This window comes from Hippopotamus amphibius, chromosome 12 (genome assembly GCF_030028045.1).
Source record: "Hippopotamus amphibius kiboko isolate mHipAmp2 chromosome 12, mHipAmp2.hap2, whole genome shotgun sequence".
NCBI lineage: Eukaryota > Metazoa > Chordata > Mammalia > Artiodactyla > Hippopotamidae > Hippopotamus > Hippopotamus amphibius.
The window spans coordinates 29,599,708-29,613,717 of record NC_080197.1 but is presented as its reverse complement, the minus strand read 5'-3'; the positions used below and the strand labels follow the sequence as shown (position 1 = coordinate 29,613,717).

Genomic DNA, 14,010 nt, shown 5'->3' with positions numbered 1-14,010 from the left:
ATGTACTTTTAAGATATTAATAATTATTGATATGTATGTTCCTATTCCCATTTTCTTAATTGTTTGGGTTTGTTTTTTTAGGTCTTTTTTCTTGACTTTCTCTTTTGTTCTCTTTTCTTATGTTTCCTACCTAGAGAATTTCCTTTAGCATTTGTTGTAAAATTGGTTTGGTGGTGCTGAATTCTCTTACCTTTTGCATGTCTGTAAAGCTTTGAAAATTTTTGATTTTTCCATCGAATTTGAGTGAGAGCCTTTCTGGGTAGAGTATTCTTGGTTGTATCTATTTTCCTTTCATCATTTTAAGTGTATCATGTCACTCCATTCTGGACTGCAGAGTTTCTGCTGAAAGATCAGCTGATAATCTTATGAGGATTCCCTTGTGTGTTATTTGTTGCTTCTCCCTTGCTACTTTTAATATTTTTTTCTTTGTATTTAATTTTTGTTAGTTTGATTAAAAAATTTAAAAATAAAGTAAAATAAAATAAAATGACAGCAGCAACAACAACAAAACAAAAAACAAGCAAAATTACCTGGGGCCCCCACCATCAGTGTCCTTGCCCTCACGGTGAGCCACAGCCAATACTCGCCTCCCCAGCAGGCCCTCTAAGATTTCTAGGTAAGTCTCTGGACCTGCTGTGGGCACTGTGGGGGCAGCTCAGACTCTGATGTGGCCCAATTCCCATGTGTATGTACCTACAAATTCCACAGCTGCTAAAGTCAGACCGGTCTCTGTTGTGGAAACACTTCTTGTCCATTTAGATGTTCCTCAGATGCTGGGTTTACCAATCCGATCATGGGTGTTTAATCCATGTCTTGTGCAGCTGCACAGAGAGATTTCAGTTCTTCTTCCTTAGTCATACAGCCCCTAGGGCTCAGCTTTGGTTTCAGCCCCACCTCTGCATGTGGGTTACCCTCAAGCATCTCCTCCCTGCCCAGGCGAGAGAGGGTGAAGGCAGCCACTAACTGGGGCACATTTTCTTGCTCAGATAGGAAGGGCAAGAGGTGGCAACTGACTGGGGCATGCGTGCTTGCTCAGGCCAGAAAGGGATAAGGTTGCAATGACTGGGATGCATGTGCTTGCTCTGGTGAGAACCCCCTCTACTGCCTGCGGTGGCAGGGGCTGGCAGGAGGTGGCGACCAACTGTGGCATATGTGCTCTCACAGGCGTGAGGAGGACAAGGTGGTAATGACTGGGGCATGCACGCTTGCTTTGGTCAAAGCCCCTCCCAGTGCCCACAGGGGCAGGGGCTGGCATGTGGGGAGAGAGGCTGTGATGATGGCCCTGCCCCTCATGTGCCACTCAACAATGGCACCTTGCTTCCATGGCAGTCTGCTCTTCCTCCAGGAGCATTTCCTGCTGTGGCGCTCCTAACTCTTGTCCCTTCAGGTTGTCCCTGAGCAGCAGATTTCCTCACTCAGGCTGTCTCTGTGCAGCCAACAGCAGTCCTCTCCTCAGGTCCACTCTCCAAACCCCACACTTCAGCACCCAGCCCCCACCAGCAGTGGTGGACACTCATCTCAGGCTGGGGTGCGCAGGGCTGTGGAACAGACCATCCATGCAAGTCTTGCTCTGTCCTGCCTGCCACAGACCAACTACTGTACTTTCCTCCGATAGCCCCTGAAGCCCCTCCTCTATTTCAGCTGAACTTGCCACCAGTGAAGGGGCTTCCCTGGGTGTGGCAACCTCTCCTCTCCTTCAGCTCCACCCCCAGGGGTGGGGGTCCCATCCTATTTCCTCTTTTCTTTTTCTTCCTTTTCTCTCTTTCATCCTACCCAGTTACGAGGGGATCTTTTTTTGTCCTTTTAGGTGTCTAAGGTCTTCTGCTAGTGTTCAGTATGTGCTCTGTATGAATTGTTTCACTTGTAGATGTATTCTTTTTTTAATAAATTTATTTATTTATTTGTTTGTTTGTTTATTTTATTGGTTGTGTTGGGTCTTTTTTGCTGTGCGCGGGCTTCCTTTAGTTGCGGTGAGTGGGGGCTACTCTTCATTGTGGTGCGGGGGCTCCTAATTGCCGTGGCTTCTCTTGTTGCGGAGCACGGGCTCTAGGCATGTAGGCCTCAGTAGCTGCAGCACACGGGCTCAATAGTTGTGGCTCACGGGTTCTAAAGCACAGGCTCAATAGTTGTGGCCCATGGGCTTAGTTGCTCCACAGCATGTGGGATCTTCCTGGAGCAGGGATCAAACCCATGTCCCCTGCATTGGCAGGCAGATTCTTAACCACTGCGCCACCTAGGATGCCCTGTAGATGTATTCTTGATGTACTTGTGGGGAGAGGTGAACCCCAGGTCCTCCCATTCTGCCATCTTGACCTCATCCTCCCAGGAAGATTTTTTTTGGGGGGGGGGGGTACACCAAGTTCAATCATCTGTTTTTATACACATATCCCCGTATTCCCTCCCTTCCTTGACTCCCCCCACCTTGAGTCCCCCCCACCCTCCCCGCCCCAGTCCTCTAAGGCATCTTCCATCCTCGAGTTGGACTCTCTTTGTTATACAACAACTTCCCACTGACTATCTATTTTACAATTGGTACTATATATATGTCTGTGCTACTCTCTCGCTTCGTCTCAGCTTCCCCTTCACCCCTCGCCCCCTCCCAAACCTCGAGGTCTCCAGTCCATTTTCTGTATCTGCATCCTTGATCTTGTCACTGAGTTCATGAGTACCATTTTTAGATTCCGTATATGTGAGTTAGCATACAATATTTGTCTTTCTCTTTCTGACTTACTTCACTCTGTATGACAGACTGTAGGTCTATCCACCTCATTACATATAGCTCCATCTCATCCCTTTTTATAGCTGAGTATTTTCCATTGTATATATATGCCACATCTTCTGTATCCATTCATTTGTTGATGGGCATTTCAGTTGCTTCCATGTCCTGGCTATTGTAAATAGTGCTGCAATAAACATTATGGTACAAGTTTCTTTGGGGATTATGGTTTTCTTTGGGTATATGCCCAGGAGTGGGATTACTGGATCATGTGGTAGTTCTATTTGTAGTTTTTTAAGGAACCTCCAAATTGTTTTTCATAGTGGCTGTACCAACTTACAGTCCCACCAACAGTGCAGGAGAGTTCCCTTTTCTCCACACCCTCTCCAACATTTGTGGTTTCCAGATTTTGTGATGATGGCCATTCTGATCAGTGTGAGGTGATACCTCATTGTGGCTTTGACTTGCATTTCTCTGATGATGAGTGATGTTGAGCATCTTTTCATGTGTTTGTTGGCCATCTGTATGTCTTCTTTGGAGAAATGTCTATTTAGGTCTTCTGCTCATTTGTGGATTGAGTTATTTGCTTTTTTGGTATTAAGCTTCATGAGCTGCTTGTATATTTTGGAGGTTAATCCTTTGTCCATTGTTTCATAGGCAACTATTTTTTCCCACTCTGAGGGTTGCCTTTTAGTCTTGCTTATGGTTTCTTTTGCTGTGCAAAAGCTTTTAAGTTTCATGAGGTCCCATTTGTTTATTCTTGATTTGATTTCCATGATTCTAGGAGGTGGGTCAAAAAGGATCTTGCTTTGATGGATGTCATAGAGTGTTCTGCCTATGTTTTCCTCTAGGAGTTTTATAGTGTCTGGCCTTACAAGTAGGTCTTTAATCCATTTGGAGTTTATTTTTGTGTATGGTGTTAGGAAGTGTTCTAATTTCATTCTTTTACATGTTGCTGTCCAATTTTCCCAGCACCACTTATTGAAGAGGCTGTCTTTTTTCCATTGTATATTCGTGCCTCCTTTGTCAAAGATAAGGTGCCCATATGTGTTTGGGCTGACTTCTGAGTTCTCTATTCTATTCCATTGATCTTCCTTTCTATTTTTGTGCTAGTACCATACTGTCTTGATCACTCTGGCCTTGTAGTATAGTTTGAAGTCAGGAAGCCTGATTCTCCAACTCCATTTAGGAAGATTATTTTTAAGTTACTGATTCAGTTTCTTTAATCGTTTAGTACTCCCCATATTCTCTATTTCTTCTTATTCAGTTTTGATCAGTTATATTTTCCACATAGTTTCCCTTTCTGCTAAACTTTGCATTTTATATTGGCAAAGTTGTTCATGATATCCTCTTTTTATCATTTTAATATCTACAAGATCTATAGTAATGCCCCTTTCCCATTCCTGATATAGATTGTTCTTTCCCTCTTTCTATCTCTCTCTCTCTCCCTCTCTCTCTCACTCTTCTCTCTCTCTCTCTTCCATTCTTATCATCACACCAGAGGGTCATGCAATTTTAAAGAATTAACTTTTATGTTGAAACTCTCTTTTACACTGTTCTTTGTTATATTAACTTTTACTCTAATATTTATTATTTCCTTTTTCTTCCCCATCTATTGCATGCTTTTAAACTTCCCTTATAGTGTTTCTATCACTTTGTTTTACTTTTTAATAAACAACGTTATTGAAATATAATCCACATACCGTAAAGTTTACCCGTTTAAAATGTATAATTCAATGTTTTTAGTATTATTCGTGGAGTTGCGCAAGCATCTCTATGATCTAATTGTAGAGTGTTATAATCACCCTCAAAAGAGACCCTATACCCATTAGCAGTCAGTTCTCATCCTCCAATCCTTCTCTAGGCAGACACAAATCAAATTTATAACTCCATAGATTTGTCTATTCTGAACATTACATAGAAATGGAATCATATAATACATCATACATAATTTTTATCAAAGCTTTAAAATCAACTTTATGAATCTCAATGAGTTGTATTTTTAGGTTCTTAAAGTTATTTCTCATTGCAAAGACATAAAGATTTTTTACTCTAATAGTTGATTAGGCTTTAGATTTAAGAATTTAATGTGTTTGGAATTTATTTCTTGTTCAGTGAGATTTATTTAAAAAAAAAATTGTACCCAACACCACTGTTGCCTGGCCCGCTTTTTTCACAGATTCCCAAATTCCCACATATATGTGGGGTTTCTAATTCACTAGTGTTTTAGTCAACAGATTTATTTGCATTTTTGTGTAAATTTACATGATATTTCTTCCTCCTTCCCAATTATTTTTCTTTTTTTATGTTTTTTTATTTTTTATTTTTTAGATATTTGAAATACAACTTTATTCTGATTCTAAACGAAAAGGAATGGTAATGACAGTAACAAAGTGAACGTTGTGATGTGACCGCAACAGTCTTATATTTGAAACTCAAGGAGGAAATAGCTGGGTTCCAAAACACCTAAATATGCAGGTCTAAAAAATGAAGTGTTTTTTTTTAACTGCCACATTCACTCCGAAGCCCATTCGTCTCCTTCAGCATCCCAGAGATTAAGCACATGTTCTGTTCAGCTATATAATAAAGTGGCAAACACGCTGCACCACTGACATCACAGGGCAGTTGCCTATAAAACTAGACTTCTGACTCTGGGCTCCAGCTTCACTTTGTCACAGGTCATCATCTTCATCCGGGAAGGCAGTTGTCTGAGCAGCCTCTAGATAGTGCTCGTACTGTGCTGCCAAGGCTGACCACCTCTGGCGGGGCGAGAGCAGGCATGACAATGAACTCCAAGCTAGAGTCTCCAGTCAGTTTTCTAGCGAGCCAGAGGAAGGGCTTTCCAAAGCTGTAGTTACTTTTGGCAGAAATGTCATAGTACTGAAGATTCTTCTTTTGGTGGAAGACAATTGACTTTGCCTTAAACTTTCTGTCCTTAATATCCACTTTATTGCCACACAACACAATGGGGATGTTCTAACACACTCATACCAGATCTCTATGCCAGTTGGCCACATTCTTGTAAGTAACTCTCGATGTGACATCAAACATTATAATGGCACACTGAGCTTGGATGTAATAGCCATCTCTCAGTCCGCCAAACTTCTGACCAGCTGTATCCCACACATCAAACTTAATAGGTCCTCTGTTGGTATGGAACACGAGGGGGTGGACCTCAACACCCAAAGTAGCTACATACTTCTCAAATTCACCAGTCAGATGACACTTCACAAACGTAGTTTTTCCAGTACCACCATCACCGACCAATACAAGTTTGAACTGAACTTGGGGTTCTCCTTGGGCAGCCATCGTGATGTTACTTCCAGAAGGGTTTCCACGTCCGTCTCCCCAATTATTTTTCATTCATTAATTTTTCTTGCCACATTGCAAGGATCTCCAGTACATTGTTGAATAGACGCAGTGAGAATGGATGTCCTCTTGTTGTTGATTCCAAAGGACACTCATAAAATTGCACATTATTTGAGGAATTTGGTAGATAAATATCAGGTTAAGAAAGTTCCTTTCTATTCCTAGTTGTCTAAACATTATTAAATGAGAATGAGTAGTAGGAGGAATCAATACCAAAGGGATAAAATATAGGAATACAGCTGCTGAATAGAGAAACAATGTGGTATGAGGAAAAAGCAGAGGCTATATGTTCAGAGAAACTTGTATTCCAGTTCTGGCTCTGCCAACTGCTAGTATATCCCTTGCCTCTATGAGCCTTCAGTTCCTTATCTATGAAATGGACTTTATCATACCTAATCATAGAGTTGTCAGAATTAAACTATATAAAGCACAGATAATAATGTCTGGCTCACCAACATTAATAGTTTATTATTCTACTTTCTTGTAGATCCAATTGCTCTGTCAGTGATAATAGGTGCTTTGGGAGGGTGCTAATTGGGCAGGCTGTGAATTTCAAATTCACATCCTGGCCTCTCTCCCCAAAACATCACCCTGAATTGGTTCAAAAACAGAAAGGAAACCACATCTCTCCAGACCCACATGGTGTGACTGAAGAACACAATGCCTACAAAATCTTCGGCACCATCGATGTGGTTCCTGACTCTACAGGACATCTATGCTTATATCACCTGCGATGTGAAACACTTGAACTTACATTATCCTCTTCAAGGGAATGTTGATCTGTCTGGGACCATGCTAGGCAGGTGGCACCACACATGGCAATGTGGGTTTGGTGAACAATTCTCCCCAAATTTACTTCATGGGTATAGACCTAAATAATAATAAGGTTGTCCAGCTCTCATATACCTGCTATGTGTTAGGGACTGCACATGCTCCTTAGGTGCTAAATAAATGGCTACCAAGTAATAATATGATGGATCTGATTGTTTCAGGGAGTCCTAAGCCATGTAGTTTCACCCATTATGTCTGTTTTTGAACACCCTGTCTCAAAGAACAAGATAAATGTCCCTTGCAAGGCAAAGAAGTTCTCACCCCAGGGTATACAGCTGACTGGGCATTACTATGGAAACGCCTCCCAGATAGATAACACCCTGACTCCCACCATGAAGAGAGATGGACTGTACACTGTGCAGAGCTCAATCCTGGGGAACAGAACTGATCGCATAGAGGACACTGTGCTACCTGCCAGGTAGAACATGATGGGCAGCAGTAGGACATGGGAAATGGTACTTTTGGTTTCTGATTTTCTGCGTTTAGTCTAAGAAAAACCCAATGTCAAGTCCTCTGTGACTTATTTAATGTAGCAGCCCATCATTTTCGTTTCTTAAAATTTTCTTTTCAAAATACAGAAATTTTAAATTATAAAAGCAAAGACTATTTCTCTCTCTTTCTCTCTCTCTCCCCAACACACACACACATACACACAAATGCAAACAATACAAAATTATATAAATATATATTAGAAATCAAGCCACTGAATTCACTCCCCAGAGAGATCTCTGGCTTATGATTTGCTGCACATCCTTTTAGGTCTCATCTGTCCCCAAAGTGGATTTCAGATGGTGGGAGGTGAGAAAACTAGATAAGATCTGAGGTCCCTGCCAAGCCAAGGTGTCAGTGTTCTCTTGAATGACCTTAATGTTTTTTCTGCCATGAGGTTTTTTGTTTGTCTGTTTGATTGTTTTTTATTTCCTCGGTTCCTGTTCAGCCCAAGTCTTGTGCTAAGCATGGCAGGCTTGTAGTTCTCTCAACAGTTACGATACTCCATTTAGTACCCGTATAGACAGACATTCCCATGCCCCGTGTGTTACTGTTCTCCTAGTCCCCGCTCTGGATGTCCAGATGCCCTGTCCTGACTTCTCTTGATCTAGAGGGGCAGCACTGATGGACGTAGTATTACACAGACATGGGTCTGACTCTTGCTACCTCGTGAACCCAGAGCATTTCCGAAAATCTCTGAGCCTCCATTTTCTCACCAACATGGGGATAATAATGCCCATCTCATAGGACTATGCTGGGGAGCCAGCAATGCAGTGTAAAATAATTAAATGACTGAGGCTGCCTCTCCTTTGTTCTAGATAAAGGGCAACCAGCAGTGTGAGATGTATGTGTGTTTGCCTCGGCTCCTGCCTCAGGTTTCTGTGCTGTGCAGGGCACACTGCAGCAGGAACACTGTCTCTGATGATGGAAATGTGAAGACCCTGGGGTGTTACTCCCACGCCTTCTGATGGCTCTTGTTCCCTCCCACCTTTCACTTTGTAGCTCTGTTCATAGGCCACAAGGTGTTTCTGCAGGAAGCAGAGGGCCTGCCTGAGAGTTGAAAGGAGGGTCAGAAGGGTAGGACAAGCTGGTGCCCACATGCTGCCCTGGGAGCAGGGTAATGGCAGGAGAAGGAGTCAGTCCAAGGAGGGTCAGCAGGTCACACGGTTCCAAGGTGCCTCTGGAGGTGGAGTGGGACACACAGCTCTTACCTCACCAGGAATTTCTTGACTTCTCTAGGAAGTTTGGGTGGGACTTGATCAAGGGATTGCCAATGAGGGACAGGACAGGGATTAGGACTCAGGGAGAGGGCAGTGTCTGATCTCACAAGGCTGTATATCCCCCCTCTGCCCCGCCACCTCCTCAGGCTGAACACAGATGCTGCACAAGTAGGCACTCTGGAAACCTGCACTGACCGTCTGAATGGACTCACGGGCACGATTCCCCCACAGTGGCTCCCTTCCCTGCACTGTGGGAACTTCTGTGTCTGCTGTCTCCTTCCTTCCTGAGGAATTCAGCCTGAGAGAAGGGGCCATCCAGGTGTCGGGAGCTCCACATACCTCCACTCGCTGGCCACCAGCCTCCCACACTCCATTCCACACCAGAAGCCCCAGGAACTGGTCTCAGGACAAGACTGGGTGCAGCTGAGCAGGAGACGTTGGGGGGCTCAACGCATGACCCTAGGATAGAGAACAAGGGTCCTGAATCCCACTCTCATGTCTAAACTCTCATGAGCTCTACTCATCTCCCCCTTAACCCAAACTCCAATTTCTCCAGCTTAGAAGGCTTGATATTTGAAACTGAATAATGGGAAAAGGTTTCAGAGCATTCTACATTCTGCCCAATGCTGCATTTACAGTATAAATGCTCTAGCATTAGTTTGGTGTTACTACATTTAAAATTTACACTACAACTTACTGGCTTAAAACAACAAACATTTTCCCCCAGGTTATCTGGGTCAGGAATCCCAGCACAGCTTAACTGGGTCCTCTGGCTCACAGTCTCATAAGGGCTGTAGTTACTGTGTCAACCAAAGCTACCATCAACTCAAGGCTTCATTGAGGGCTGGGGATCTGCTTCCACGCTCCCCTCCAGGGCTGGTGACAGGACTCAGGTCCTTGCTGACCATGACATAAGACATTAGTTCCCTGCCCCATCGATCTCTCTCTGGGGCCCCTCACACATGGCAGCTGATTTTCCTCATTGTAAGTGAAAGAAAGTGAGAGAGAGGACAAGCAAGACAGCAGGCACAGGCTTTTTGTGACTTAACTTTGGAAGTGGTATCCTATCATTTTTGCTGTATTCTATTCATTTGGAGTTGTCATTGGGAGCAGCCCACTCTCAAGGGAAAGTGGGTGCATGAGGATGTGAACTCCAGCATCCTTGGGAGCCATCTCAAAGACTATCCACTATGTGTGCCAAAGACATGGAATGATCCTTGATCCTCTGTTGCCTCATACTCCACATCCAAGTCATACCCCACCTCTTAGCATCTCTACATTCGAAACAGACCCAGAATCCCACTTGCCACCACCTCCAAGGCCATCTCTTTCTTCTAAGTCATTGTTGTCACTCACCTGGGTTATTGCCATAGTTTCCTAACTATGGTCTCCCTGCTTCCACCTTACACACCTCAGGCTACTTTTATGACAGCAGCCAGAGGGATCCAATCACACTTCAGACTCCCCAGTGCCTTCCTATCTCAAAGTGAAGCCAAGAAGAGTCTGTGATGAGCTATGGGCCCCTATTCCAGCTGCCCCCACCTCTCTGATCTCATCTGCTGCCACTTTCCCACTTACAAACTGAGCTCTGGCCACAGAGGGCCCTTGACCTTCACTGCCTTCCCTCAGGAAGTCTGCATTTGCTGTCCTCTCTTCCTAGAATGATCTTCTCCCAATAGCTGCATCGTTCACTCTTTCACTTCTTTGGAGTCTCTACCCAAACATCATGTTATTTCTAAAGGACTCTGACTACCCTACAGAAAGCAGTACCCCCAAGCCTAACATTCCCGTCCCTGTTACACTGCCACATGCTGCTCACAGCAATCTCACCGTCTGACATTCTAGGCACTTACATGGTGATTAGCACAGGACCCCTACACATGCATGTTAGCGCCTTGGGGAACAAGGAGCTGCCTTTTTTTTTTTTTAATTAATTTATTTTTTTGGGGGGGTACACCAAGTTCAATCATCTGTTTTTATACACATATCCCCATATTCCTTCCCTTCCTTGACTCCCCCCCCCCCCATGGAGCTGCCTTTTTATTTTCACTGTTGTACACCCTTGTCTAGAACAGTGGCTGGACCAGCCATAAACTTAATAAAGACTTGCTGAGAATGACTCTATGCTTCATTCAGGACTTTGGTTGCCATTTTCAATGGAAAGCAGTTGGAATTTAAAATCTTCTCTCCACAAGTCAGCTGACTTTTGCACTAAAAAGCCTTAGCTCTACAGTCTACTGCTTTAGCTTTGAATTTAAAAGACCCGCTGGGCAACTCGACCACCTCTTTGATCTAAGCTGTGTCCACCCACACACTTAGTAATATTGCCTGAGTGCTCTGGTCTAGCTCTGAAGGAAACCTGGGGTGACAGTCTGTATATACGATTCACAAAATGCTCGGTGGGTGTCTTCTCTGTTAACAGCCCCAGCCCTTATCCCAGCCCACAGGCATGAGGCCTCCCCCCTTTCCTTTCTGTGATAGCTACCAAAGCTCCGCCAAGAGTCAGGCATCAGCAACAGGGGCACCCACAGAGTCTGCCTCTTTATCTGCTGATAACATTCACCCAGGAAGCTTCCAATGCTAAGAGTAGAGCCCAACCTGGGCCAAATGGGGTCAAGATTGAGGTGGTTGCAAGCCACCACTGTGGTTAATTATAAGTGCCAGGCTTCCTGGGCTTCCAGGGGATGGAGGAGGCTCAAGGAGAAAGAAAAGGGGGAGAGGGCAGCTGTGTGATGCCAGAAAAAGTTGGGATCCTGTGGCTCTGCTGCTTCCAAGGAGATTCAGACCAGAGGCCCTCACCTGGGGTCACTGCACACACACTTACATGAAACCACCAGCCATTCCCTCCTTCGTTCAGAAACACTGTTAAACATTTTGAGTGGGAAACAGAGCAGACCCAACCTCTCTTCTCACTGAGGCAAACCCTCTTGTGGGAAAGGCAAATGTTGGCCATAAATGTATAATTTCAAGTTCTGATAAGGTAATTGAAGATGCTCTAGGTTTATCTGTAACATAGAGGAGAAGGGATGGACATTGCCAGTACAGTGAAGAAAGTGAGAATGTGGGGAGTTGGAGTCACTGAAAAAAAACAGTGTAGTTGAGCCTAAACGTGAGTGAAAGAACTTCCAAGTGGAAGTGGGAAATCATTTGAGTGAATGAAAATCAAGTAGTACATGAGAAGACTCCTGGTGTACTGAGGGGCAGAGAGAAACTACTTAAAAAGAGTGACATGATCAGATTTCTGTTTTAAAATATTCTTCAGGCTCAATGTGAGGAAAGACTTAAAAGGGAAAGAGTGAGTGAGGCAACTGACAGGCTGTTCAAACCAGAGATGAATTCAAAGAGATGGCACAGGAGGGTTTAAGATGTATTTAGATGAAAGGATGGGGAGAGAATGGGAGAAGTTATCTGAAGTGATAGCCAGGCTTGCAGGCTTGACTAAGTAAGTAGATGGGAATTTCAGACAGTGAGATGGGGACACTGGATGAAGAGCCTGAGGAGGGAGGTAAGTAACGAGGATGGTGTGTAATTCCCAAGTAGGCAGTAGGGTAGGGGCATGTAGATGAGTTGCATGCTGTCATACACACACAAGGGGTTCCAGAATTCCAGCCAAAGTCCTTTTGGCCCAAAAGCTTGTCCCCAACACCATGCTCAATGGGCCCTGCCAGCAAGGAGCACCAAACACAGGGAAGGAGGTAGACTCTGCGAGTGGGTTGGAGAGCACGGTTGCCAAGGGTGCTGTTCTAGTTGCTATCGCTGCATAAAAAACACCCCAAAACCTAGGGGCAATAAACAACTATTTCATGAGGATCAGTGATGGCCTGGAAGTCAGACAGGATACGAGAATGGCTTGTTTCTGCTTTATGTTGCCTGGGGCCTCAGCTGGGAAGGCTCAGCTAGGACTGACAAATTCCAGGGCTGGTATCATCTCAAAGCTTCTTCATTTACACAGGTAACAATTGAGTTGGCTGTTGGCTGGCACCTTAGCTGGGCTTTCAGCTAAACACTTACACGTGTCCTTGTCATGCAGCTTTGGTGTTTGTGCTCGTTTAGGCTTCCTTATCACAGGGCAGCGAGATTTGAAAAATGAGCGTCCCAAGACATAAAGTAGAAGCACAGGGAAGTTTTATGGTCAAGCTCCAGAAGTCACATCACATTACTTGTGCTGTTGTCACAAGCCTGCCCAGACTCATGAGAGAAGGTACTTTTACCCACTCTTCCATGGGTGGAGTGCGAAAGAGCTTGAGGGAAGGGAGCTATTGCTGCAGTCAGCACTGGAAAATGCAATCTCTCACCATCGAAAAGGGGGAGTGGGTTAGAATGATGAAGGCTAAGTGGAACACTCTAGCCAGTTCCTTGTCAAGGGTCCCTACAGAGAATTTCATTCAGAAGGGACGAAGGAAGGAAGGGTGGAAGGGTGGATGGATGAAGGAAAGAAAGAAAGAAAGAAAGAAAGAAAGAAAGAAAGAAAGAAAGAAAGAAAGAACGAAAGAAAGGAAGAAAGAAAGAAAGAAGGAAAGAAAGAAGGAAAGAAAGAAAGAAGAAGAAAGAAAGGAGGGGGGGAGAGAGAAAGAAAGAAAGAAAAAGAAAGAGAAAGAAAGAAGAAAGAAAGGAGGGAGGGAGGGGGGAGAGAGAAAGAAAGAAGAAAAAAGAAAAAAGCAAGAAAAAAAGAAAAAGGTAGAATAATAAGATCTCAAGCTAAGACGGAACTTCTCATATGACAAAACAAATTATTTGGTCTCTAACTTCCTCTGTGGTTCTTCCCTTCTCATCACCAACACACAGTCAACTGTGGGAAGGAGGCAAAGGTCGGGACAGTGGGGAAAATGAGTCACAGAAGGCAGTGTCAGGCATGGGGCCCATAGAAAGGAAGAGGTCACAGATGAGAGGCTCTGGATAGTCTTCTGTGATGGGATGGCTATTGCTTCTCAGATGAAAAGAGGAGGCACATTCTTGACATGGCAGTTTCCCCTGCCTATCCACCCCCTTCTGCCCAGAGCTGGCCCCAGATCAAGGCAGACAGAACAGGCTATGCTGCTCCTCCCGGCTGTGATCTGGTTGTGTTGTTCTCCCTGCAGGATGAACATGCTAAAGCCCTCCCCCACCTCCCACAGGCCTCCTCCATCCTCTAAAACAGCAACCATCTTTCTCCTACACATCCTTCCCCTACCTAAATCCTTGCTCTCCCAAAGCCATGTCCCCCTGACATGTACTCTGCGAGCCAGGGACGCCCATCAGACGTGGCTCGTTTTTATCACTGACACTTCTGGAGTGAGGAGAATAGGGCCCCACTCCCTTGAAGCCCCATTCCCGGAGCCCTCCTCCTGAACAGCTGTGCAGTTCACTGAGCCCACTTGTTGGACTGTTACAGAAGATGGAACATAC

At 44.5% G+C, this 14,010-nt stretch overlaps 1 pseudogene; it reads right to left on the bottom strand.

The window, feature by feature from the left end:
• Positions 1–5,388: 5,388 nt before the first annotated feature.
• Positions 5,389–6,052, bottom strand: LOC130833293 (GTP-binding nuclear protein Ran-like; annotated as a pseudogene).
• Positions 6,053–14,010: the final 7,958 nt, after the last annotated feature.